This window comes from Atractosteus spatula, chromosome 14 (assembly GCF_055471065.1).
Source record: "Atractosteus spatula isolate fAtrSpa1 chromosome 14, fAtrSpa1.hap1, whole genome shotgun sequence".
Classification (NCBI taxonomy): Eukaryota; Metazoa; Chordata; class Actinopteri; order Semionotiformes; family Lepisosteidae; genus Atractosteus; species Atractosteus spatula.
The window spans coordinates 29,213,770-29,239,964 of NC_142719.1; positions in this window are offsets into that span (position 1 = coordinate 29,213,770).

Sequence of the window (26,195 nt, forward strand, 5' to 3'; positions counted from 1 at the left end):
AAAATTGCCCTGAAGGCAAAAGTTTGAAAAAACTGTTATTACATCTCACTATCTTACCGTTGGCTTTGAACACACATGCATATTTACACAGAAATACCAAATTTAGGGGGGGTTTCGACTCTAACCCCAGTTAAGCCTGAAACTATGCTCATTGAGACCACCATCCAACACAACATTTCCGATAGTAGAATACTTGTTCCAACATAGAATTTTTCCTTTCTTGGTACGTTCTCCTTAGTATGGTGTGCTTGCTTAACCATTTTTGACAAATATTTTCTATCACTGAAGTATATTTTGCACTCAAGTGAGTGGAATATTCCATTAGTTCTTTGAAGGAGATCTGAACCCTAACCCTAACCCTAGCTTTGGGTTTGCACTGGTGAGGGTTAGGGTTCCAGCAAAAGGTAGGTACTTTTTGATGGCATGGCTGTGTTTTAGGACAGAAATGATATTTAGGAAAAGCGTTATTTTAATGATATCTTCAAAAAGCAAATTCTTCCATATATTGGTACTCTGCATTGCTCAAAAAGGAACTTTGACAAAATTGTCCTGAAGGCAAAAGTTTGAAAAAACTGTTATTACATCTCACTATCTTACCGTTGGCTTTTAACACACATCCATATTTACACAGAAATACCAAATTTAGGGGGGGTTTCGACTCTAACCCCAGTTAAGCCTGAAACTATGCTCATTGAGACCACCATCCAACACAACATTTCCGATAGTAGAATACTTGTTCCAACATAGAATTTTTCCTTTCTTGGTACGTTCTCCTTAGTATGGTGTGCTTGCTTAACCATTTTTGACAAATATTTTCTATCAGTGAAGTATATTTTGCACTCAAGTGAGTGGAATATTCCATTAGTTCTTTGAAGGAGATCTGAACCCTAACCCTAACCCTAGCTTTGGGTTTGCACTGGTTAGGGTTAGGGTTCCAGCAAAAGGTAGGTACTTTTTGATGGCATGGCTGTGTTTTAGGACAGAAATGATATTTAGGAAAAGCGTTATTTTAATGATATCTTCAAAAAACAAATTCTTCCATATATTGGTACTCTGCATTGCTCAAAAAAGAACTTTGACAAAATTGCCCTGAAGGCAAAAGTTTGAAAAAACTGTTATTACATCTCACTATCTTACCGTTGGCTTTTAACACACATCCATATTTACACAGAAATACCAAATTTGGGGGGGGTTTCGACTCTAACCCCAGTTAAGCCTGAAACTATGCTCATTGAGACCACCATCCAACTCAACATTTCCGATAGTAGAATACTTGTTCCAACATAGAATTTTTCCTTTCTTGGTACGTTCTCCTTAGTATGGTGTGCTTGCTTAACCATTTTTGACAAATATTTTCTATCAGTGAAGTATATTTTGCACTCAAGTGAGTGGAATATTACATTAGTTCTTTGAAGGAGATCTGAACCCTAACCCTAACCAGTGCAAACCCAAAGCTAGGGTTAGGGTTAGGATTCCAGCAAAAGGTAGGTACTTTTTGATGGCATGGCTGTGTTTTAGGACAGAAATGATATTTAGGAAAAGCGTTATTTTATTGATATCTTCAAAAAAAATGTCTTCCATATATTGCTACTCTGCATTGCTCAAAAAGGAAATTTGACAAAATTGCCCTGAAGGCAAAAGTTTGAAAAAACTGTTATTACATCTCACTATCTTACCGTTGGCTTTGAACACACATGCATATTTACACAGAAATACCAAATTTAGGGGGGGTTTCGACTCTAACCCCAGTTAATCCTGAAACTATGCTCATTGAGACCACCATCCAACACAACATTTCCGATAGTAGAATACTTGTTCCAACATAGAATTTTTCCTTTCTTGGTACGTTCTCCTTAGTATGGTGTGCTTGCTTAACCATTTTTGACAAATATTTTCTATCAGTGAAGTATATTTTGCACTCAAGTTAGTGGAATATTACATTAGTTCTTTGAAGGAGATCTGAACCCTAACTCTAACCAGTGCAAACCCAAAGCTAGGGTTAGGGTTAGGATTCCAGCAAAAGGTAGGTACTTTTTGATGGCATGTCTGTGTTTTAGGACAGAAATGATATTTAGGAAAAGCGTTATTTTAATGATATCTTCAAAAAACAAATTCTTCCGTATATTGGTACTCTGCATTGCTCAAAAAGGAACTTTGACAAAATTGCCCTGAAGGCAAAAGTTTGAAAAAACTGTTATTACATCTCACTATCTTACCGTTGGCTTTGAACACACATGCATATTTACACAGAAATACCAAATTTAGGGGGGGTTTCGACTCTAACCCCAGTTAAGCCTGAAACTATGCTCATTGAGACCACCATCCAACACAACATTTCCGATAGTAGAATACTTGTTCCAACATAGAATTTTTCCTTTCTTGGTACATTCTCCTTAGTATGGTGTGCTTCCTTAACCATTTTTGACAAATATTTTCTATCAGTGAAGTATATTTTGCACTCAAGTGAGTGGAATATTACATTAGTTCTTTGAAGGAGATCTGAACCCTAACCCTAACCAGTGCAAACCCAAAGCTAGGGTTAGGGTTAGGATTCCAGCAAAAGGTAGGTACTTTTTGATGGCATGGCTGTGTTTTAGGACAGAAATGATATTTAGGAAAAGCGTTATTTTATTGATATCTTCAAAAAAAATGTCTTCCATATATTGCTACTCTGCATTGCTCAAAAAGGAAATTTGACAAAATTGCCCTGAAGGCAAAAGTTTGAAAAAACTGTTATTACATCTCACTATCTTACCATTGGCTTTGAACACACATGCATATTTACACAGAAATACCAAATTTAGGGGGGGTTTCGACTCTAACCCCAGTTAAGCCTGAAACTATGCTCATTGAGACCACCATCCAACACAACATTTCCGATAGTAGAATACTTGTTCCAACATAGAATTTTTCCTTTCTTGGTACGTTCTCCTTAGTATGGTGTGCTTGCTTAACCATTTTTGACAAATATTTTCTATCACTGAAGTATATTTTGCACTCAAGTGAGTGGAATATTCCATTAGTTCTTTGAAGGAGATCTGAACCCTAACCCTAACCAGTGCAAACCCAAAGCTAGGGTTAGGGTTAGGATTCCAGCAAAAGGTAGGTACTTTTTGATGGCATGTCTGTGTTTTAGGACAGAAATGATATTTAGGAAAAGCGTTATTTTATTGATATCTTCAAAAAAAATGTCTTCCATATATTGCTACTCTGCATTGCTCAAAAAGGAAATTTGACAAAATTGCCCTGAAGGCAAAAGTTTGAAAAAACTGTTATTACATCTCACTATCTTACCGTTGGCTTTGAACACACATGCATATTTACACAGAAATACCAAATTTAGGGGGGGTTTCGACTCTAACCCCAGCTAAGCCTGAAACTATGCTCATTGAGACCACCATCCAACACAACGTTTCCGAGAGTAGAATACTTGTTCCAACATAGAATTTTTCCTTTCTTGGTACGTTCTCCTTAGTATGGTGTGCTTGCTTAACCATTTTTGACAAATATTTTCTATCAGTGAAGTATATTTTGCACTCAAGTGAGTGGAATATTCCATTAGTTCTTTGAAGGAGATCTGAACCCTAACCCTAACCAGTGCAAACCCAAAGCTAGGTTTAGGGTTAGGATTCCAGCAAAAGGTAGGTACTTTTTGATGGCATGGCTGTGTTTTAGGACAGAAATGATATTTAGGAAAAGCGTTATTTTAATGATATCTTCAAAAAAAATGTCTTCCATATATTGCTACTCTGCATTGCTCAAAAAGGAAATTTGACAAAATTGCCCTGAAGGCAAAAGTTTGAAAAAACTGTTATTACATCTCACTATCTTACCGTTGGCTTTGAACACACATGCATATTTACACAGAAATACCAAATTTAGGGGGGGTTTCGACTCTAACCCCAGTTAAGCCTGAAACTATGCTCATTGAGACCACCATCCTACACAACATTTCCGATAGTAGAATACTTGTTCCAACATAGAATTTTTCCTTTCTTGGTACGTTCTCCTTAGTATGGTGTGCTTGCTTAACCATTTTTGACAAATATTTTCTATCAGTGAAGTATATTTTGCACTCAAGTAAGTGGAATATTCCATTAGTTCTTTGAAGGAGATCTGAACCCTAACCCTAACCCTAGCATTGGGTTTGCACTGGTTAGGGTTAGGGTTCCAGCAAAAGGTAGGTACTTTTTGATAGCATGGCTGTGTTTTAGGACAGAAATGATATTTAGGAAAAGCGTTATTTTAATGATATCTTCAAAAAACAAATTCTTCCATATATTGGTACTCTGCATTGCTCAAAAAGGAACTTTGACAAAATTGCCCTGAAGGCAAAAGTTTGAAAAAACTGTTATTACATCTCACTATCTTACCGTTGGCTTTTAACACACATCCATATTTACACAGAAATACCAAATTTAGGGGGGGTTTCGACTCTAACCCCAGTTAAGCCTGAAACTATGCTCATTGAGACCACCATCCAACACAACATTTCCGATATTAGAATACTTGTTCCAACATAGAATTTTTCCTTTCTTGGTACGTTCTCCTTAGTATGGTGTGCTTGCTTAACCATTTTTGACAAATATTTTCTATCAGTGAAGTATATTTTGCACTCAAGTGAGTGGAATATTACATTAGTTCTTTGAAGGAGATCTGAACCCTAACCCTAACCAGTGCAAACCCAAAGCTAGGGTTAGGGTTAGGATTCCAGCAAAAGATAGGTACTTTTTGATGGCATGGCTGTGTTTTAGGACAGAAATGATATTTAGGAAAAGCGTTATTTTATTGATATCTTCAAAAAAAATGTCTTCCATATATTGCTACTCTGCATTGCTCAAAAAGGAAATTTGACAAAATTGCCCTGAAGGCAAAAGTTGAAAAAACTGTTATTACATCTCACTATCTTACCGTTGGCTTTGAACACACATGCATATTTACACAGAAATACCAAATTTAGGGGGGGTTTCGACTCTAACCCCAGTTAAGCCTGAAACTATGCTCATTGAGACCACCATCCAACACAACATTTCCGATAGTAGAATACTTGTTCCAACATAGAATTTTTCCTTTCTTGGTACGTTCTCCTTAGTATGGTGTGCTTGCTTAACCATTTTTGACAAATATTTTCTATCAGTGAAGTATATTTTGCACTCAAGTGAGTGGAATATTACATTAGTTCTTTGAAGGAGATCTGAACCCTAACCCTAACCAGTGCAAACCCAAAGCTAGGGTTAGGGTTAGGATTCCAGCAAAAGGTAGGTACTTTTTGATGGCATGGCTGTGTTTTAGGACAGAAATGATATTTAGGAAAAGCGTTATTTTATTGATATCTTCAAAAAAAATGTCTTCCATATATTGCTACTCTGCATTGCTCAAAAAGGAAATTTGACAAAATTGCCCTGAAGGCAAAAGTTTGAAAAAACTGTTATTACATCTCACTATCTTACCGTTGGCTTTGAACATACATGCATATTTACACAGAAATACCAAATTTAGGGGGGGTTTCGACTCTAACCCCAGCTAAGCCTGAAACTATGCTCATTGAGACCACCATCCAACACAACGTTTCCGATAGTAGAATACTTGTTCCAACATAGAATTTTTCCTTTCTTGGTACGTTCTCCTTAGTATGGTGTGCTTGCTTAACCATTTTTGACAAATATTTTCTATCAGTGAAGTATATTTTGCACTCAAGTGAGTGGAATATTCCATTAGTTCTTTGAAGGAGATCTGAACCCTAACCCTAACCCTAGCTTTGGGTTTGCACTGGTTAGGGTTAGGGTTCAAGCAAAAGGTAGGTACTTTTTGATGGCATGGCTGTGTTTTAGGACAGAAATGATATTTAGGAAAAGCGTTATTTTAATGATATCTTCAAAAAACAAATTCTTCCATATATTGGTACTCTGCATTGCTCAAAAAGGAACTTTGACAAAATTGCCCTGAAGGCAAAAGTTTGAAAAAACTGTTATTACATCTCACTATCTTACCGTTGGCTTTGAACACACATGCATATTTACACAGAAATACCAAATTTAGGGGGGGTTTCGACTCTAACCCCAGTTAAGCCTGAAACTATGCTCATTGAGACCACCATCCAACTCAACATTTCGGATAGTAGAATACTTGTTCCAACATAGAATTTTTCCTTTCTTGGTACGTTCTCCTTAGTATGGTGTGCTTGCTTAACCATTTTTGACAAATATTTTCTATCAGTGAAGTATATTTTGCACTCAAGTGAGTGGAATATTACATTAGTTCTTTGAAGGAGATCTGAACCCTAACCCTAACCAGTGCAAACCCAAAGCTAGGGTTAGGGTTAGGATTCCAGCAAAAGGTAGGTACTTTTTGATGGCATGGCTGTGTTTTAGGACAGAAATGATATTTAGGAAAAGCGTTATTTTATTGATATCTTCAAAAAAAATGTCTTCCATATATTGCTACTCTGCATTGCTCAAAAAGGAAATTTGACAAAATTGCCCTGAAGGCAAAAGTTTGAAAAAACTGTTATTACATCTCACTATCTTACCGTTGGCTTTGAACACACATGCATATTTACACAGAAATACCAAATTTAGGGGGGGTTTCGACTCTAACCCCAGTTAATCCTGAAACTATGCTCATTGAGACCACCATCCAACACAACATTTCCGATAGTAGAATACTTGTTCCAACATAGAATTTTTCCTTTCTTGGTACGTTCTCCTTAGTATGGTGTGCTTGCTTAACCATTTTTGACAAATATTTTCTATCAGTGAAGTATATTTTGCACTCAAGTTAGTGGAATATTACATTAGTTCTTTGAAGGAGATCTGAACCCTAACCCTAACCAGTGCAAACCCAAAGCTAGGGTTAGGGTTAGGATTCCAGCAAAAGGTAGGTACTTTTTGATGGCATGTCTGTGTTTTAGGACAGAAATGATATTTAGGAAAAGCGTTATTTTAATGATATCTTCAAAAAACAAATTCTTCCATATATTGGTACTCTGCATTGCTCAAAAAGGAACTTTGACAAAATTGCCCTGAAGGCAAAAGTTTGAAAAAACTGTTATTACATCTCACTATCTTACCGTTGGCTTTGAACACACATGCATATTTACACAGAAATACCAAATTTAGGGGGGGTTTCGACTCTAACCCCAGTTAAGCCTGAAACTATGCTCATTGAGACCACCATCCAACACAACATTTCCGATAGTAGAATACTTGTTCCAACATAGAATTTTTCCTTTCTTGGTACGTTCTCCTTAGTATGGTGTGCTTGCTTAACCATTTTTGACAAATATTTTCTATCACTGAAGTATATTTTGCACTCAAGTGAGTGGAATATTCCATTAGTTCTTTGAAGGAGATCTGAACCCTAACCCTAACCAGTGCAAACCCAAAGCTAGGGTTAGGGTTAGGATTCCAGCAAAAGGTAGGTACTTTTTGATGGCATGGCTGTGTTTTAGGACAGAAATGATATTTAGGAAAAGCGTTATTTTATTGATATCTTCAAAAAAAATGTCTTCCATATATTGGTACTCTGCATTGCTCAAAAAGGAACTTTGACAAAATTGCCCTGAAGGCAAAAGTTTGAAAAAACTGTTATTACATCTCACTATCTTACCGTTGGCTTTGAACACACATGCATATTTACACAGAAATACCAAATTTAGGGGGGGTTTCGACTCTAACCCCAGTTAAGCCTGAAACTATGCTCATTGAGACCACCATCCTACACAACATTTCCGATAGTAGAATACTTGTTCCAACATAGAATTTTTCCTTTCTTGGTACGTTCTCCTTAGTATGGTGTGCTTGCTTAACCATTTTTTAACAAATATTTTCTATCACTGAAGGATATTTTGCACTCAAGTAAGTGGAATATTACATTAGTTCTTTGAAGGAGATCTGAACCCTAACCCTAACCAGTGCAAACCCAAAGCTAGGGTTAGGGTTAGGATTCCAGCAAAAGGTAGGTACTTTTTGATGGCATGGCTGTGTTTTAGGACAGAAATGATATTTAGGAAAAGCGTTATTTTATTGATATCTTCAAAAAAAATGTCTTCCATATATTGCTACTCTGCATTGCTCAAAAAGGAAATTTGACAAAATTGCCCTGAAGGCAAAAGTTTGAAAAAACTGTTATTACATCTCACTATCTTACCGTTGGCTTTGAACACACATGCATATTTACACAGAAATACCAAATTTAGGGGGGGTTTCGACTCTAACCCCAGCTAAGCCTGAAACTATGCTCATTGAGACCACCATCCAACACAACGTTTCCGATAGTAGAATACTTGTTCCAACATAGAATTTTTCCTTTCTTGGTACGTTCTCCTTAGTATGGTGTGCTTGCTTAACCATTTTTGACAAATATTTTCTATCAGTGAAGTATATTTTGCACTCAAGTGAGTGGAATATTCCATTAGTTCTTTGAAGGAGATCTGAACCCTAACCCTAACCAGTGCAAACCCAAAGCTAGGTTTAGGGTTAGGATTCCAGCAAAAGGTAGGTACTTTTTGATGGCATGGCTGTGTTTTAGGACAGAAATGATATTTAGGAAAAGCGTTATTTTAATGATATCTTCAAAAAAAATGTCTTCCATATATTGCTACTCTGCATTGCTCAAAAAGGAAATTTGACAAAATTGCCCTGAAGGCAAAAGTTTGAAAAAACTGTTATTACATCTCACTATCTTACCGTTGGCTTTGAACACACATGCATATTTACACAGAAATACCAAATTTAGGGGGGGTTTCGACTCTAACCCCAGTTAAGCCTGAAACTATGCTCATTGAGACCACCATCCTACACAACATTTCCGATAGTAGAATACTTGTTCCAACATAGAATTTTTCCTTTCTTGGTACGTTCTCCTTAGTATGGTGTGCTTGCTTAACCATTTTTGACAAATATTTTCTATCAGTGAAGTATATTTTGCACTCAAGTAAGTGGAATATTCCATTAGTTCTTTGAAGGAGATCTGAACCCTAACCCTAACCCTAGCTTTGGGTTTGCACTGGTTAGGGTTAGGGTTCCAGCAAAAGGTAGGTACTTTTTGATAGCATGGCTGTGTTTTAGGACAGAAATGATATTTAGGAAAAGCGTTATTTTAATGATATCTTCAAAAAACAAATTCTTCCATATATTGGTACTCTGCATTGCTCAAAAAGGAACTTTGACAAAATTGCCCTGAAGGCAAAAGTTTGAAAAAACTGTTATTACATCTCACTATCTTACCGTTGGCTTTTAACACACATCCATATTTACACAGAAATACCAAATTTAGGGGGGGTTTCGACTCTAACCCCAGTTAAGCCTGAAACTATGCTCATTGAGACCACCATCCAACACAACATTTCCGATAGTAGAATACTTGTTCCAACATAGAATTTTTCCTTTCTTGGTACGTTCTCCTTAGTATGGTGTGCTTGCTTAACCATTTTTGACAAATATTTTCTATCAGTGAAGTATATTTTGCACTCAAGTGAGTGGAATATTACATTAGTTCTTTGAAGGAGATCTGAACCCTAACCCTAACCAGTGCAAACCCAAAGCTAGGGTTAGGGTTAGGATTCCAGCAAAAGGTATGTACTTTTTGATGGCATGGCTGTGTTTTAGGACAGAAATGATATTTAGGAAAAGCGTTATTTTATTGATATCTTCAAAAAAAATGTCTTCCATATATTGCTACTCTGCATTGCTCAAAAAGGAAATTTGACAAAATTGCCCTGAAGGCAAAAGTTGAAAAAACTGTTATTACATCTCACTATCTTACCGTTGGCTTTGAACACACATGCATATTTACACAGAAATACCAAATTTAGGGGGGGTTTCGACTCTAACCCCAGTTAAGCCTGAAACTATGCTCATTGAGACCACCATCCAACACAACATTTCCGATAGTAGAATACTTGTTCCAACATAGAATTTTTCCTTTCTTGGTACGTTCTCCTTAGTATGGTGTGCTTGCTTAACCATTTTTGACAAATATTTTCTATCACTGAAGTATATTTTGCACTCAAGTGAGTGGAATATTACATTAGTTCTTTGAAGGAGATCTGAACCCTAACCCTAACCAGTGCAAACCCAAAGCTAGGGTTAGGGTTAGGATTCCAGCCAAAGGTAGGTACTTTTTGATGGCATGGCTGTGTTTTAGGACAGAAATGATATTTAGGAAAAGCGTTATTTTATTGATATCTTCAAAAAAAATGTCTTCCATATATTGCTACTCTGCATTGCTCAAAAAGGAAATTTGACAAAATTGCCCTGAAGGCAAAAGTTTGAAAAAACTGTTATTACATCTCACTATCTTACCGTTGGCTTTGAACACACATGCATATTTACACAGAAATACCAAATTAAGGGGGGGTTTCGACTCTAACCCCAGCTAAGCCTGAAACTATGCTCATTGAGACCACCATCCAACACAACGTTTCCGATAGTAGAATACTTGTTCCAACATAGAATTTTTCCTTTCTTGGTACGTTCTCCTTAGTATGGTGTGCTTGCTTAACCATTTTTGACAAATATTTTCTATCAGTGAAGTATATTTTGCACTCAAGTGAGTGGAATATTCCATTAGTTCTTTGAAGGAGATCTGAACCCTAACCCTAACCCTAGCTTTGGGTTTGCACTGGTTAGGGTTAGGGTTCCAGCAAAAGGTAGGTACTTTTTGATGGCATGGCTGTGTTTTAGGACAGAAATGATATTTAGGAAAAGCGTTATTTTAATGATATCTTCAAAAAACAAATTCTTCCATATATTGGTACTCTGCATTGCTCAAAAAGGAACTTTGACAAAATTGCCCTGAAGGCAAAAGTTTGAAAAAACTGTTATTACATCTCACTATCTTACCGTTGGCTTTGAACACACATGCATATTTACACAGAAATACCAAATTTAGGGGGGGTTTCGACTCTAACCCCAGTTAAGCCTGAAACTATGCTCATTGAGACCACCATCCAACTCAACATTTCCGATAGTAGAATACTTGTTCCAACATAGAATTTTTCCTTTCTTGGTACGTTCTCCTTAGTATGGTGTGCTTGCTTAACCATTTTTGACAAATATTTTCTATCAGTGAAGTATATTTTGCACTCAAGTGAGTGGAATATTACATTAGTTCTTTGAAGGAGATCTGAACCCTAACCCTAACCAGTGCAAACCCAAAGCTAGGGTTAGGGTTAGGATTCCAGCAAAAGGTAGGTACTTTTTGATGGCATGGCTGTGTTTTAGGACAGAAATGATATTTAGGAAAAGCGTTATTTTATTGATATCTTCAAAAAAAATGTCTTCCATATATTGCTACTCTGCATTGCTCAAAAAGGAAATTTGACAAAATTGCCCTGAAGGCAAAAGTTTGAAAAAACTGTTATTACATCTCACTATCTTACCGTTGGCTTTGAACACACATGCATATTTACACAGAAATACCAAATTTAGGGGGGGTTTCGACTCTAACAACAGTTAATCCTGAAACTATGCTCATTGAGACCACCATCCAACACAACATTTCCGATAGTAGAATACTTGTTCCAACATAGAATTTTTCCTTTCTTGGTACGTTCTCCTTAGTATGGTGTGCTTGCTTAACCATTTTTGACAAATATTTTCTATCAGTGAAGTATATTTTGCACTCAAGTTAGTGGAATATTACATTAGTTCTTTGAAGGAGATCTGAACCCTAACCCTAACCAGTGCAAACCCAAAGCTAGGGTTAGGGTTAGGATTCCAGCAAAAGGTAGGTACTTTTTGATGGCATGTCTGTGTTTTAGGACAGAAATGATATTTAGGAAAAGCGTTATTTTAATGATATCTTCAAAAAACAAATTCTTCCATATATTGGTACTCTGCATTGCTCAAAAAGGAACTTTGACAAAATTGCCCTGAAGGCAAAAGTTTGAAAGAACTGTTATTACATCTCACTATCTTACCGTTGGCTTTGAACACACATGCATATTTACACAGAAATACCAAATTTAGGGGGGGTTTCGACTCTAACCCCAGTTAAGCCTGAAACTATGCTCATTGAGACCACCATCCAACACAACATTTCCGATAGTAGAATACTTGTTCCAACATAGAATTTTTCCTTTCTTGGTACGTTCTCCTTAGTATGGTGTGCTTGCTTAACCATTTTTGACAAATATTTTCTATCACTGAAGTATATTTTGCACTCAAGTGAGTGGAATATTACATTAGTTCTTTGAAGGAGATCTGAACCCTAACCCTAACCAGTGCAAACCCAAAGCTAGGGTTAGGGTTAGGATTCCAGCAAAAGGTAGGTACTTTTTGATGGCATGGCTGTGTTTTAGGACAGAAATGATATTTAGGAAAAGCGTTATTTTATTGATATCTTCAAAAAAAATGTCTTCCATATATTGGTACTCTGCATTGCTCAAAAAGGAACTTTGACAAAATTGCCCTGAAGGCAAAAGTTTGAAAAAACTGTTATTACATCTCACTATCTTACCGTTGGCTTTGAACACACATGCATATTTACACAGAAATACCAAATTTAGGGGGGGTTTCGACTCTAACCCCAGTTAAGCCTGAAACTATGCTCATTGAGACCACCATCCTACACAACATTTCCGATAGTAGAATACTTGTTCCAACATAGAATTTTTCCTTTCTTGGTACGTTCTCCTTAGTATGGTGTGCTTGCTTAACCATTTTTGACAAATATTTTCTATCACTGAAGGATATTTTGCACTCAAGTAAGTGGAATATTACATTAGTTCTTTGAAGGAGATCTGAACCATAACCCTAACCAGTGCAAACCCAAAGCTAGGGTTAGGGTTAGGATTCCAGCAAAAGGTAGGTACTTTTTGATGGCATGGCTGTGTTTTAGGACAGAAATGATATTTAGGAAAAGCGTTATTTTATTGATATCTTCAAAAAAAATGTCTTCCATATATTGCTACTCTGCATTGCTCAAAAAGGAAATTTGACAAAATTGCCCTGAAGGCAAAAGTTTGAAAAAACTGTTATTACATCTCACTATCTTACCGTTGGCTTTGAACACACATGCATATTTACACAGAAATACCAAATTTAGGGGGGGTTTCGACTCTAACCCCAGTTAAGCCTGAAACTATGCTCATTGAGACCACCATCCAACACAACATTTCCGATAGTAGAATACTTGTTCCAACATAGAATTTTTCCTTTCTTGGTACGTTCTCCTTAGTATGGTGTGCTTGCTTAACCATTTTTGACAAATATTTTCTATCACTGAAGTATATTTTGCACTCAAGTGAGTGGAATATTACATTAGTTCTTTGAAGGAGATCTGAACCCTAACCCTAACCAGTGCAAACCCAAAGCTAGGGTTAGGGTTAGGATTCCAGCAAAAGGTAGGTACTTTTTGATGGCATGGCTGTGTTTTAGGACAGAAATGATATTTAGGAAAAGCGTTATTTTATTGATATCTTCAAAAAAAATGTCTTCCATATATTGCTACTCTGCATTGCTCAAAAAGGAAATTTGACAAAATTGCCCTGAAGGCAAAAGTTTGAAAAAACTGTTATTACATCTCACTATCTTACCGTTGGCTTTGAACACACATGCATATTTACACAGAAATACCAAATTAAGGGGGGGTTTCGACTCTAACCCCAGCTAAGCCTGAAACTATGCTCATTGAGACCACCATCCAACACAACGTTTCCGATAGTAGAATACTTGTTCCAACATAGAATTTTTCCTTTCTTGGTACGTTCTCCTTAGTATGGTGTGCTTGCTTAACCATTTTTGACAAATATTTTCTATCAGTGAAGTATATTTTGCACTCAAGTGAGTGGAATATTCCATTAGTTCTTTGAAGGAGATCTGAACCCTAACCCTAACCCTAGCTTTGGGTTTGCACTGGTTAGGGTTAGGGTTCCAGCAAAAGGTAGGTACTTTTTGATGGCATGGCTGTGTTTTAGGACAGAAATGATATTTAGGAAAAGCGTTATTTTAATGATATCTTCAAAAAACAAATTCTTCCATATATTGGTACTCTGCATTGCTCAAAAAGGAACTTTGACAAAATTGCCCTGAAGGCAAAAGTTTGAAAAAACTGTTATTACATCTCACTATCTTACCGTTGGCTTTGAACACACATGCATATTTACACAGAAATACCAAATTTAGGGGGGGTTTCGACTCTAACCCCAGTTAAGCCTGAAACTATGCTCATTGAGACCACCATCCAACTCAACATTTCCGATAGTAGAATACTTGTTCCAACATAGAATTTTTCCTTTCTTGGTACGTTCTCCTTAGTATGGTGTGCTTGCTTAACCATTTTTGACAAATATTTTCTATCAGTGAAGTATATTTTGCACTCAAGTGAGTGGAATATTACATTAGTTCTTTGAAGGAGATCTGAACCCTAACCCTAACCAGTGCAAACCCAAAGCTAGGGTTAGGGTTAGGATTCCAGCAAAAGGTAGGTACTTTTTGATGGCATGGCTGTGTTTTAGGACAGAAATGATATTTAGGAAAAGCGTTATTTTATTGATATCTTCAAAAAAAATGTCTTCCATATATTGCTACTCTGCATTGCTCAAAAAGGAAATTTGACAAAATTGCCCTGAAGGCAAAAGTTTGAAAAAACTGTTATTACATCTCACTATCTTACCGTTGGCTTTGAACACACATGCATATTTACACAGAAATACCAAATTTAGGGGGGGTTTCGACTCTAACAACAGTTAATCCTGAAACTATGCTCATTGAGACCACCATCCAACACAACATTTCCGATAGTAGAATACTTGTTCCAACATAGAATTTTTCCTTTCTTGGTACGTTCTCCTTAGTATGGTGTGCTTGCTTAACCATTTTTGACAAATATTTTCTATCAGTGAAGTATATTTTGCACTCAAGTTAGTGGAATATTACATTAGTTCTTTGAAGGAGATCTGAACCCTAACCCTAACCAGTGCAAACCCAAAGCTAGGGTTAGGGTTAGGATTCCAGCAAAAGGTAGGTACTTTTTGATGGCATGTCTGTGTTTTAGGACAGAAATGATATTTAGGAAAAGCGTTATTTTAATGATATCTTCAAAAAACAAATTCTTCCATATATTGGTACTCTGCATTGCTGAAAAAGGAACTTTGACAAAATTGCCCTGAAGGCAAAAGTTTGAAAGAACTGTTATTACATCTCACTATCTTACCGTTGGCTTTGAACACACATGCATATTTACACAGAAATACCAAATTTAGGGGGGGTTTCGACTCTAACCCCAGTTAAGCCTGAAACTATGCTCATTGAGACCACCATCCAACACAACATTTCCGATAGTAGAATACTTGTTCCAACATAGAATTTTTCCTTTCTTGGTACGTTCTCCTTAGTATGGTGTGCTTACTTAACCATTTTTGACAAATATTTTCTATCACTGAAGTATATTTTGCACTCAAGTGAGTGGAATATTACATTAGTTCTTTGAAGGAGATCTGAACCCTAACCCTAACCAGTGCAAACCCAAAGCTAGGGTTAGGGTTAGGATTCCAGCAAAAGGTAGGTACTTTTTGATGGCATGGCTGTGTTTTAGGACAGAAATGATATTTAGGAAAAGCGTTATTTTATTGATATCTTCAAAAAAAATGTCTTCCATATATTGGTACTCTGCATTGCTCAAAAAGGAACTTTGACAAAATTGCCCTGAAGGCAAAAGTTTGAAAAAACTGTTATTACATCTCACTATCTTACCGTTGGCTTTGAACACACATGCATATTTACACAGAAATACCAAATTTAGGGGGGGTTTCGACTCTAACCCCAGTTAAGCCTGAAACTATGCTCATTGAGACCACCATCCTACACAACATTTCCGATAGTAGAATACTTGTTCCAACATAGAATTTTTCCTTTCTTGGTACGTTCTCCTTAGTATGGTGTGCTTGCTTAACCATTTTTGACAAATATTTTCTATCACTGAAGGATATTTTGCACTCAAGTAAGTGGAATATTACATCAGTTCTTTGAAGGAGATCTGAACCCTAACCCTAACCAGTGCAAACCCAAAGCTAGGGTTAGGGTTAGGATTCCAGCAAAAGGTAGGTACTTTTTGATGGCATGGCTGTGTTTTAGGACAGAAATGATATTTAGGAAAAGCGTTATTTTATTGATATCTTCAAAAAAAATGTCTTCCATATATTGCTACTCTGCATTGCTCAAAAAGGAAATTTGACAAAATTGCCCTGAAGGCAAAAGTTTGAAAAAACTGTTATTACATCTCACTATCTTACCGTTGGCTTTGAACACACATGCATATTTACACAGAAATACCAAATTTAGGGGGGGTTTCGACTCTAACCCCAGCTACGCCTGAAACTATGCTCATTGAGACCACCATCCAACACAATGTTTCCGATAGTAGAATACTTGTTCCAACATAGAATTTTTCCTTTCTTGGTACGTTCTCCTTAGTATGGTGTGCTTGCTTAACCATTTTTGACAAATATTTTCTATCAGTGAAGTATATTTTGCACTCAAGTGAGTGGAATATTACATTAGTTCTTTGAAGGAGATCTGAACCCTAACCCTAACCAGTGCAAACCCAAAGCTAGGGTTAGGGTTAGGATTCCAGCAAAAGGTAGGTACTTTTTGATGGCATGGCTGTGTTTTAGGACAGAAATGATATTTAGGAAAAGCGTTATTTTAATGATATCTTCAAAAAACAAATTCTTCCATATATTGGTACTCTGCATTGCTCAAAAAGGAACTTTGACAAAATTGCCCTGAAGGCAAAAGTTTGAAAAAACTGTTATTACATCTCACTATCTTACCGTTGGCTTTGAACACACATGCATATTTACACAGAAATACCAAATTTAGGGGGGGTTTCGACTCTAACCCCAGTTCAGCCTGAAACTATGCTCATTGAGACCACCATCCAACTCAACATTTCCGATAGTAGAATACTTGTTCCAACATAGAATTTTTCCTTTCTTGGTACATTCTCCTTAGTATGGTGTGCTTGCTTAACCATTTTTGACAAATATTTTCTATCAGTGAAGTATATTTTGCACTCAAGTGAGTGGAATATTACATTAGTTCTTTGAAGGAGATCTGAACCCTAACCCTAACCAGTGCAAACCCAAAGCTAGGGTTAGGGTTAGGATTCCAGCAAAAGGTAGGTACTTTTTGATGGCATGGCTGTGTTTTAGGACAGAAATGATATTTAGGAAAAGCGTTATTTTATTGATATCTTCAAAAAAAATGTCTTCCATATATTGCTACTCTGCATTGCTCAAAAAGGAACTTTGACAAAATTGCCCTGAAGGCAAAAGTTTGAAAAAACTGTTATTACATCTCACTATCTTACCGTTGGCTTTGAACACACATGCATATTTACACAGAAATACCAAATTTAGGGGGGGTTTCGACTCTAACCCCAGTTAAGCCTGAAACTATGCTCATTGAGACCACCATCCTACACAACATTTCCGATAGTAGAATACTTGTTCCAACATAGAATTTTTCCTTTCTTGGTACGTTCTCCTTAGTATGGTGTGCTTGCTTAACCATTTTTGACAAATATTTTCTATCAGTGAAGTATATTTTGCACTCAAGTAAGTGGAATATTCCATTAGTTCTTTGAAGGAGATCTGAACCCTAACCCTAACCCTAGCTTTGGGTTTGCACTGGTTAGGGTTAGGGTTCCAGCAAAAGGTAGGTACTTTTTGATACCATGGCTGTGTTTTAGGACAGAAATGATATTTAGGAAAAGCGTTATTTTAATGATATCTTCAAAAAACAAATTCTTCCATATATTGGTACTCTGCATTGCTCAAAAAGGAACTTTGACAAAATTGCCCTGAAGGCAAAAGTTTGAAAAAACTGTTATTACATCTCACTATCTTACCGTTGGCTTTTAACACACATCCATATTTACACAGAAATACCAAATTTAGGGGGGGTTTCGACTCTAACCCCAGTTAAGCCTGAAACTATGCTCATTGAGACCACCATCCAACACAACATTTCCGATAGTAGAATACTTGTTCCAACATAGAATTTTTTCTTTCTTGGTACGTTCTCCTTAGTATGGTGTGCTTGCTTAACCATTTTTGACAAATATTTTCTATCAGTGAAGTATATTTTGCACTCAAGTGAGTGGAATATTACATTAGTTCTTTGAAGTAGATCTGAACCCTAACCCTAACCAGTGCAAACCCAAAGCTAGGGTTAGGGTTAGGATTCCAGCAAAAGGTAGGTACTTTTTGATAGCATGGCTGTGTTTTAGGACAGAAATGATATTTAGGAAAAGCATTATTTTATTGATATCTTCAAAAAAAATGTCTTCCATATATTGCTACTCTGCATTGCTCAAAAAGGAAATTTGACAAAATTGCCCTGAAGGCAAAAGTTGAAAAAACTGTTATTACATCTCACTATCTTACCGTTGGCTTTGAACACACATGCATATTTACACAGAAATACCAAATTTAGGGGGGGTTTCGACTCTAACCCCAGTTAAGCCTGAAACTATGCTCATTGAGACCACCATCCAACACAACATTTCCGATAGTAGAATACTTGTTCCAACATAGAATTTTTCCTTTCTTGGTACGTTCTCCTTAGTATGGTGTGCTTGCTTAACCATTTTTGACAAATATTTTCTATCACTGAAGTATATTTTGCACTCAAGTGAGTGGAATATTACATTAGTTCTTTGAAGGAGATCTGAACCCTAACCCTAACCAGTGCAAACCCAAAGCTAGGGTTAGGGTTAGTATTCCAGCAAAAGGTAGGTACTTTTTGATGGCATGGCTGTGTTTTAGGACAGAAATGATATTTAGGAAAAGCGTTATTTTAATGATATCTTCAAAAAACAAATTCTTCCATATATTGGTACTCTGCATTGCTCAAAAAGGAACTTTGACAAAATTGCCCTGAAGGCAAAAGTTTGAAAAAACTGTTATTACATCTCACTATCTTACCGTTGGCTTTGAACACACATGCATATTTACACAGAAATACCAAATTTAGGGGGGGTTTCGACTCTAACCCCAGTTAAGCCTGAAACTATGCTCATTGAGACCACCATCCAACTCAACATTTCCGATAGTAGAATACTTGTTCCAACATAGAATTTTTCCTTTCTTGGTACGTTCTCCTTAGTATGGTGTGCTTGCTTAACCATTTTTGACAAATATTTTCTATCACTGAAGTATATTTTGCACTCAAGTGAGTGGAATATTACATTAGTTCTTTGAAGGAGATCTGAACCCTAACCCTAACCAGTGCAAACCCAAAGCTAGGGTTAGGGTTAGTATTCCAGCAAAAGGTAGGTACTTTTTGATGGCATGGCTGTGTTTTAGGACAGAAATGATATTTAGGAAAAGCGTTATTTTAATGATATCTTCAAAAAACAAATTCTTCCATATATTGGTACTCTGCATTGCTCAAAAAGGAACTTTGACAAAATTGCCCTGAAGGCAAAAGTTTGAAAAAACTGTTATTACATCTCACTATCTTACCGTTGGCTTTGAACACACATGCATATTTACACAGAAATACCAAATTTAGGGGGGGTTTCGACTCTAACCCCAGTTAAGCCTGAAACTATGCTCATTGAGACCACCATCCAACTCAACATTTCCGATAGTAGAATACTTGTTCCAACATAGAATTTTTCCTTTCTTGGTACGTTCTCCTTAGTATGGTGTGCTTGCTTAACCATTTTTGACAAATATTTTCTATCACTGAAGGATATTTTGCACTCAAGTAAGTGGAATATTACATTAGTTCTTTGAAGGAGATCTGAACCCTAACCCTAACCAGTGCAAACCCAAAGCTAGGGTTAGGGTTAGGATTCCAGCAAAAGGTAGGTACTTTTTGATGGCATGGCTGTGTTTTAGGACAGAAATGATATTTAGGAAAAGCGTTATTTTATTGATATCTTCAAAAAAAATGTCTTCCATATATTGCTACTCTGCATTGCTCAAAAAGGAACTTTGACAAAATTGCCCTGAAGGCAAAAGTTTGAAAAAACTGTTATTACATCTCACTATCTTACCGTTGGCTTTGAACACACATGCATATTTACACAGAAATACCAAATTTAGGGGGGGTTTCGACTCTAACCCCAGTTAAGCCTGAAACTATGCTCATTGAGACCACCATCCAACTCAACATTTCCGATAGTAGAATACTTGTTCCAACATAGAATTTTTCCTTTCTTGGTACGTTCTCCTTAGTATGGTGTGCTTGCTTAACCATTTTTGACAAATATTTTCTATCACTGAAGGATATTTTGCACTCAAGTAAGTGGAATATTACATTAGTTCTTTGAAGGAGATCTGAACCCTAACCCTAACCAGTGCAAACCCAAAGCTAGGGTTAGGGTTAGGATTCCAGCAAAAGGTAGGTACTTTTTGATGGCATGGCTGTGTTTTAGGACAGAAATGATATTTAGGAAAAGCGTTATTTTATTGATATCTTCAAAAAAAATGTCTTCCATATATTGCTACTCTGCATTGCTCAAAAAGGAAATTTGACAAAATTGCCCTGAAGGCAAAAGTTTGAAAAAACTGTTATTACATCTCACTATCTTACCGTTGGCTTTGAACACACATGCATATTTACACAGAAATACCAAATTTAGGGGGGGTTTCGACTCTAACCCCAGTTAAGCCTGAAACTATGCTCATTGAGACCACCATCCAACACAACATTTCCGATAGTAGAATACTTGTTCCAACATAGAATTTTTCCTTTCTTGGTACGTTCTCCTTAGTATGGTGTGCTTCCTTAACCATTTTTGACAAATATTTTCTATCAGTGAAGTATATTTTGCACTCAAGTGAGTGGAATATTACATTAGTTCTTTGAAGTAGATCTGAACCCTAACCCTAACCAGTGCAAACCCAAAGCTAGGGTTAGGGTTAGGATTCCAGCAAAAGGTAGGTACTTTTTGATGGCATGGCTGTGTTTTAGGACAGAAATGATATTTAGGAAAAGCGTTATTTTATTGATATCTTCAAAAAAAATGTCTTCCATATATTGCTACTCTGCATTGCTCAAAAAGGAAATTTGACAAAATTGCCCTGAAGGCAAAAGTTGAAAAAACTGTTATTACATCTCACTATCTTACCGTTGGCTTTGAACACACATGCATATTTACACAGAAATACCAAATTTAGGGGGGGTTTCGACTCTAACCCCAGTTAAGCCTGAAACTATGCTCATTGAGACCACCATCCAACACAACATTTCCGATAGTAGAATACTTGTTCCAACATAGAATTTTTCCTTTCTTGGTACGTTCTCCTTAGTATGGTGTGCTTGCTTAACCATTTTTGACAAATATTTTCTATCACTGAAGTATATTTTGCACTCAAGTGAGTGGAATATTACATTAGTTCTTTGAAGGAGATCTGAACCCTAACCCTAACCAGTGCAAACCCAAAGCTAGGGTTAGGGTTAGGATTCCAGCAAAAGGTAGGTACTTTTTGATGGCATGGCTGTGTTTTAGGACAGAAATGATATTTAGGAAAAGCGTTATTTTATTGATATCTTCAAAAAAAATGTCTTCCATATATTGCTACTCTGCATTGCTCAAAAAGGAAATTTGACAAAATTGCCCTGAAGGCAAAAGTTTGAAAAAACTGTTATTACATCTCACTATCTTACCGTTGGCTTTGAACACACATGCATATTTACACAGAAATACCAAATTTAGGGGGGGTTTCGACTCTAACCCCAGTTAAGCCTGAAACTATGCTCATTGAGACCACCATCCAACACAACATTTCCGATAGTAGAATACTTGTTCCAACATAGAATTTTTCCTTTCTTGGTACGTTCTCCTTAGTATGGTGTGCTTGCTTAACCATTTTTGACAAATATTTTCTATCAGTGAAGTATATTTTGCACTCAAGTTAGTGGAATATTACATTAGTTCTTTGAAGGAGATCTGAACCCTAACCCTAACCAGTGCAAACCCAAAGCTAGGGTTAGGGTTACGATTCCAGCAAAAGGTAGGTACTTTTTGATGGCATGTCTGTGTTTTAGGACAGAAATGATATTTAGGAAAAGCGTTATTTTAATGATATCTTCAAAAAACAAATTCTTCCATATATTGGTACTCTGCATTGCTCAAAAAGGAACTTTGACAAAATTGCCCTGAAGGCAAAAGTTTGAAAAAACTGTTATTACATCTCACTATCTTACCGTTGGCTTTGAACACACATGCATATTTACACAGAAATACCAAATTTAGGGGGGGTTTCGACTCTAACAACAGTTAATCCTGAAACTATGCTCATTGAGACCACCATCCAACACAACATTTCCGATAGTAGAATACTTGTTCCAACATAGAATTTTTCCTTTCTTGGTACGTTCTCCTTAGTATGGTGTGCTTGCTTAACCATTTTTGACAAATATTTTCTATCAGTGAAGTATATTTTGCACTCAAGTTAGTGGAATATTACATTAGTTCTTTGAAGGAGATCTGAACCCTAACCCTAACCAGTGCAAACCCAAAGCTAGGGTTAGGGTTAGGATTCCAGCAAAAGGTAGGTACTTTTTGATGGCATGTCTGTGTTTTAGGACAGAAATGATATTTAGGAAAAGCGTTATTTTAATGATATCTTCAAAAAACAAATGTCTTCCATATATTGGTACTCTGCATTGCTCAAAAAGGAACTTTGACAAAATTGCCCTGAAGGCAAAAGTTTGAAAAAACTGTTATTACATCTCACTATCTTACCGTTGGCTTTTAACACACATCCATATTTACACAGAAATACCAAATTTAGGGGGGGTTTCGACTCTAACCCCAGTTAAGCCTGAAACTATGCTCATTGAGACCACCATCCAACACAACATTTCCGATAGTAGAATACTTGTTCCAACATAGAATTTTAACCTTTCTTGGTACGTTCTCCTTAGTATGGTGTGCTTGCTTAACCATTTTTGACAAATATTTTCTATCAGTGAAGTATATTTTGCACTCAAGTGAGTGGAATATTACATTAGTTCTTTGAAGTAGATCTGAACCCTAACCCTAACCAGTGCAAACCCAAAGCTAGGGTTAGGGTTAGGATTCCAGCAAAAGGTAGGTACTTTTTGATGGCATGGCTGTGTTTTAGGACAGAAATGATATTTAGGAAAAGCGTTATTTTATTGATATCTTCAAAAAAAATGTCTTCCATATATTGCTACTCTGCATTGCTCAAAAAGGAAATTTGACAAAATTGCCCTGAAGGCAAAAGTTGAAAAAACTGTTATTACATCTCACTATCTTACCGTTGGCTTTGAACACACATGCATATTTACACAGAAATACCAAATTTAGGGGGGGTTTCGACTCTAACCCCAGTTAAGCCTGAAACTATGCTCATTGAGACCACCATCCAACACAACATTTCCGATAGTAGAATACTTGTTCCAACATAGAATTTTTCCTTTCTTGGTACGTTCTCCTTAGTATGGTGTGCTTGCTTAACCATTTTTGACAAATATTTTCTATCACTGAAGTATATTTTGCACTCAAGTGAGTGGAATATTACATTAGTTCTTTGAAGGAGATCTGAACCCTAACCCTAACCAGTGCAAACCCAAAGCTAGGGTTAGGGTTAGTATTCCAGCAAAAGGTAGGTACTTTTTGATGGCATGGCTGTGTTTTAGGACAGAAATGATATTTAGGAAAAGCGTTATTTTAATGATATCTTCAAAAAACAAATTCTTCCATATATTGGTACTCTGCATTGCTCAAAAAGGAACTTTGACAAAATTGCCCTGAAGGCAAAAGTTTGAAAAAACTGTTATTACATCTCACTATCTTACCGTTGGCTTTGAACACACATGCATATTTACACAGAAATACCAAATTTAGGGGGGGTTTCGACTCTAACCCCAGTTAAGCCTGAAACTATGCTCATTGAGACCACCATCCAACTCAACATTTCCGATAGTAGAATACTTGTTCCAACATAGAATTTTTCCTTTCTTGGTACGTTCTCCTTAGTATGGTGTGCTTGCTTAACCATTTTTGACAAATATTTTCTATCACTGAAGGATATTTTGCACTCAAGTAAGTGGAATATTACATTAGTTCTTTGAAGGAGATCTGAACCCTAACCCTAACCAGTGCAAACCCAAAGCTAGGGTTAGGGTTAGGATTCCAGCAAAAGGTAGGTACTTTTTGATGGCATGGCTGTGTTTTAGGACAGAAATGATATTTAGGAAAAGCGTTATTTTATTGATATCTTCAAAAAAAATGTCTTCCATATATTGCTACTCTGCATTGCTCAAAAAGGAACTTTGACAAAATTGCCCTGAAGGCAAAAGTTTGAAAAAACTGTTATTACATCTCACTATCTTACCGTTGGCTTTGAACACACATGCATATTTACACAGAAATACCAAATTTAGGGGGGGTTTCGACTCTAACCCCAGTTAAGCCTGAAACTATGCTCATTGAGACCACCATCCAACTCAACATTTCCGATAGTAGAATACTTGTTCCAACATAGAATTTTTCCTTTCTTGGTACGTTCTCCTTAGTATGGTGTGCTTGCTTAACCATTTTTGACAAATATTTTCTATCACTGAAGGATATTTTGCACTCAAGTAAGTGGAATATTACATTAGTTCTTTGAAGGAGATCTGAACCCTAACCCTAACCAGTGCAAACCCAAAGCTAGGGTTAGGGTTAGGATTCCAGCAAAAGGTAGGTACTTTTTGATGGCATGGCTGTGTTTTAGGACAGAAATGATATTTAGGAAAAGCGTTATTTTATTGATATCTTCAAAAAAAATGTCTTCCATATATTGCTACTCTGCATTGCTCAAAAAGGAAATTTGACAAAATTGCCCTGAAGGCAAAAGTTTGAAAAAACTGTTATTACATCTCACTATCTTACCGTTGGCTTTGAACACACATGCATATTTACACAGAAATACCAAATTTAGGGGGGGTTTCGACTCTAACCCCAGTTAAGCCTGAAACTATGCTCATTGAGACCACCATCCAACACAACATTTCCGATAGTAGAATACTTGTTCCAACATAGAATTTTTCCTTTCTTGGTACGTTCTCCTTAGTATGGTGTGCTTCCTTAACCATTTTTGACAAATATTTTCTATCAGTGAAGTATATTTTGCACTCAAGTGAGTGGAATATTACATTAGTTCTTTGAAGTAGATCTGAACCCTAACCCTAACCAGTGCAAACCCAAAGCTAGGGTTAGGGTTAGGATTCCAGCAAAAGGTAGGTACTTTTTGATGGCATGGCTGTGTTTTAGGACAGAAATGATATTTAGGAAAAGCGTTATTTTATTGATATCTTCAAAAAAAATGTCTTCCATATATTGCTACTCTGCATTGCTCAAAAAGGAAATTTGACAAAATTGCCCTGAAGGCAAAAGTTGAAAAAACTGTTATTACATCTCACTATCTTACCGTTGGCTTTGAACACACATGCATATTTACACAGAAATACCAAATTTAGGGGGGGTTTCGACTCTAACCCCAGTTAAGCCTGAAACTATGCTCATTGAGACCACCATCCAACACAACATTTCCGATAGTAGAATACTTGTTCCAACATAGAATTTTTCCTTTCTTGGTACGTTCTCCTTAGTATGGTGTGCTTGCTTAACCATTTTTGACAAATATTTTCTATCACTGAAGTATATTTTGCACTCAAGTGAGTGGAATATTACATTAGTTCTTTGAAGGAGATCTGAACCCTAACCCTAACCAGTGCAAACCCAAAGCTAGGGTTAGGGTTAGGATTCCAGCAAAAGGTAGGTACTTTTTGATGGCATGGCTGTGTTTTAGGACAGAAATGATATTTAGGAAAAGCGTTATTTTATTGATATCTTCAAAAAAAATGTCTTCCATATATTGCTACTCTGCATTGCTCAAAAAGGAAATTTGACAAAATTGCCCTGAAGGCAAAAGTTTGAAAAAACTGTTATTACATCTCACTATCTTACCGTTGGCTTTGAACACACATGCATATTTACACAGAAATACCAAATTTAGGGGGGGTTTCGACTCTAACCCCAGTTAAGCCTGAAACTATGCTCATTGAGACCACCATCCAACACAACATTTCCGATAGTAGAATACTTGTTCCAACATAGAATTTTTCCTTTCTTGGTACGTTCTCCTTAGTATGGTGTGCTTGCTTAACCATTTTTGACAAATATTTTCTATCAGTGAAGTATATTTTGCACTCAAGTTA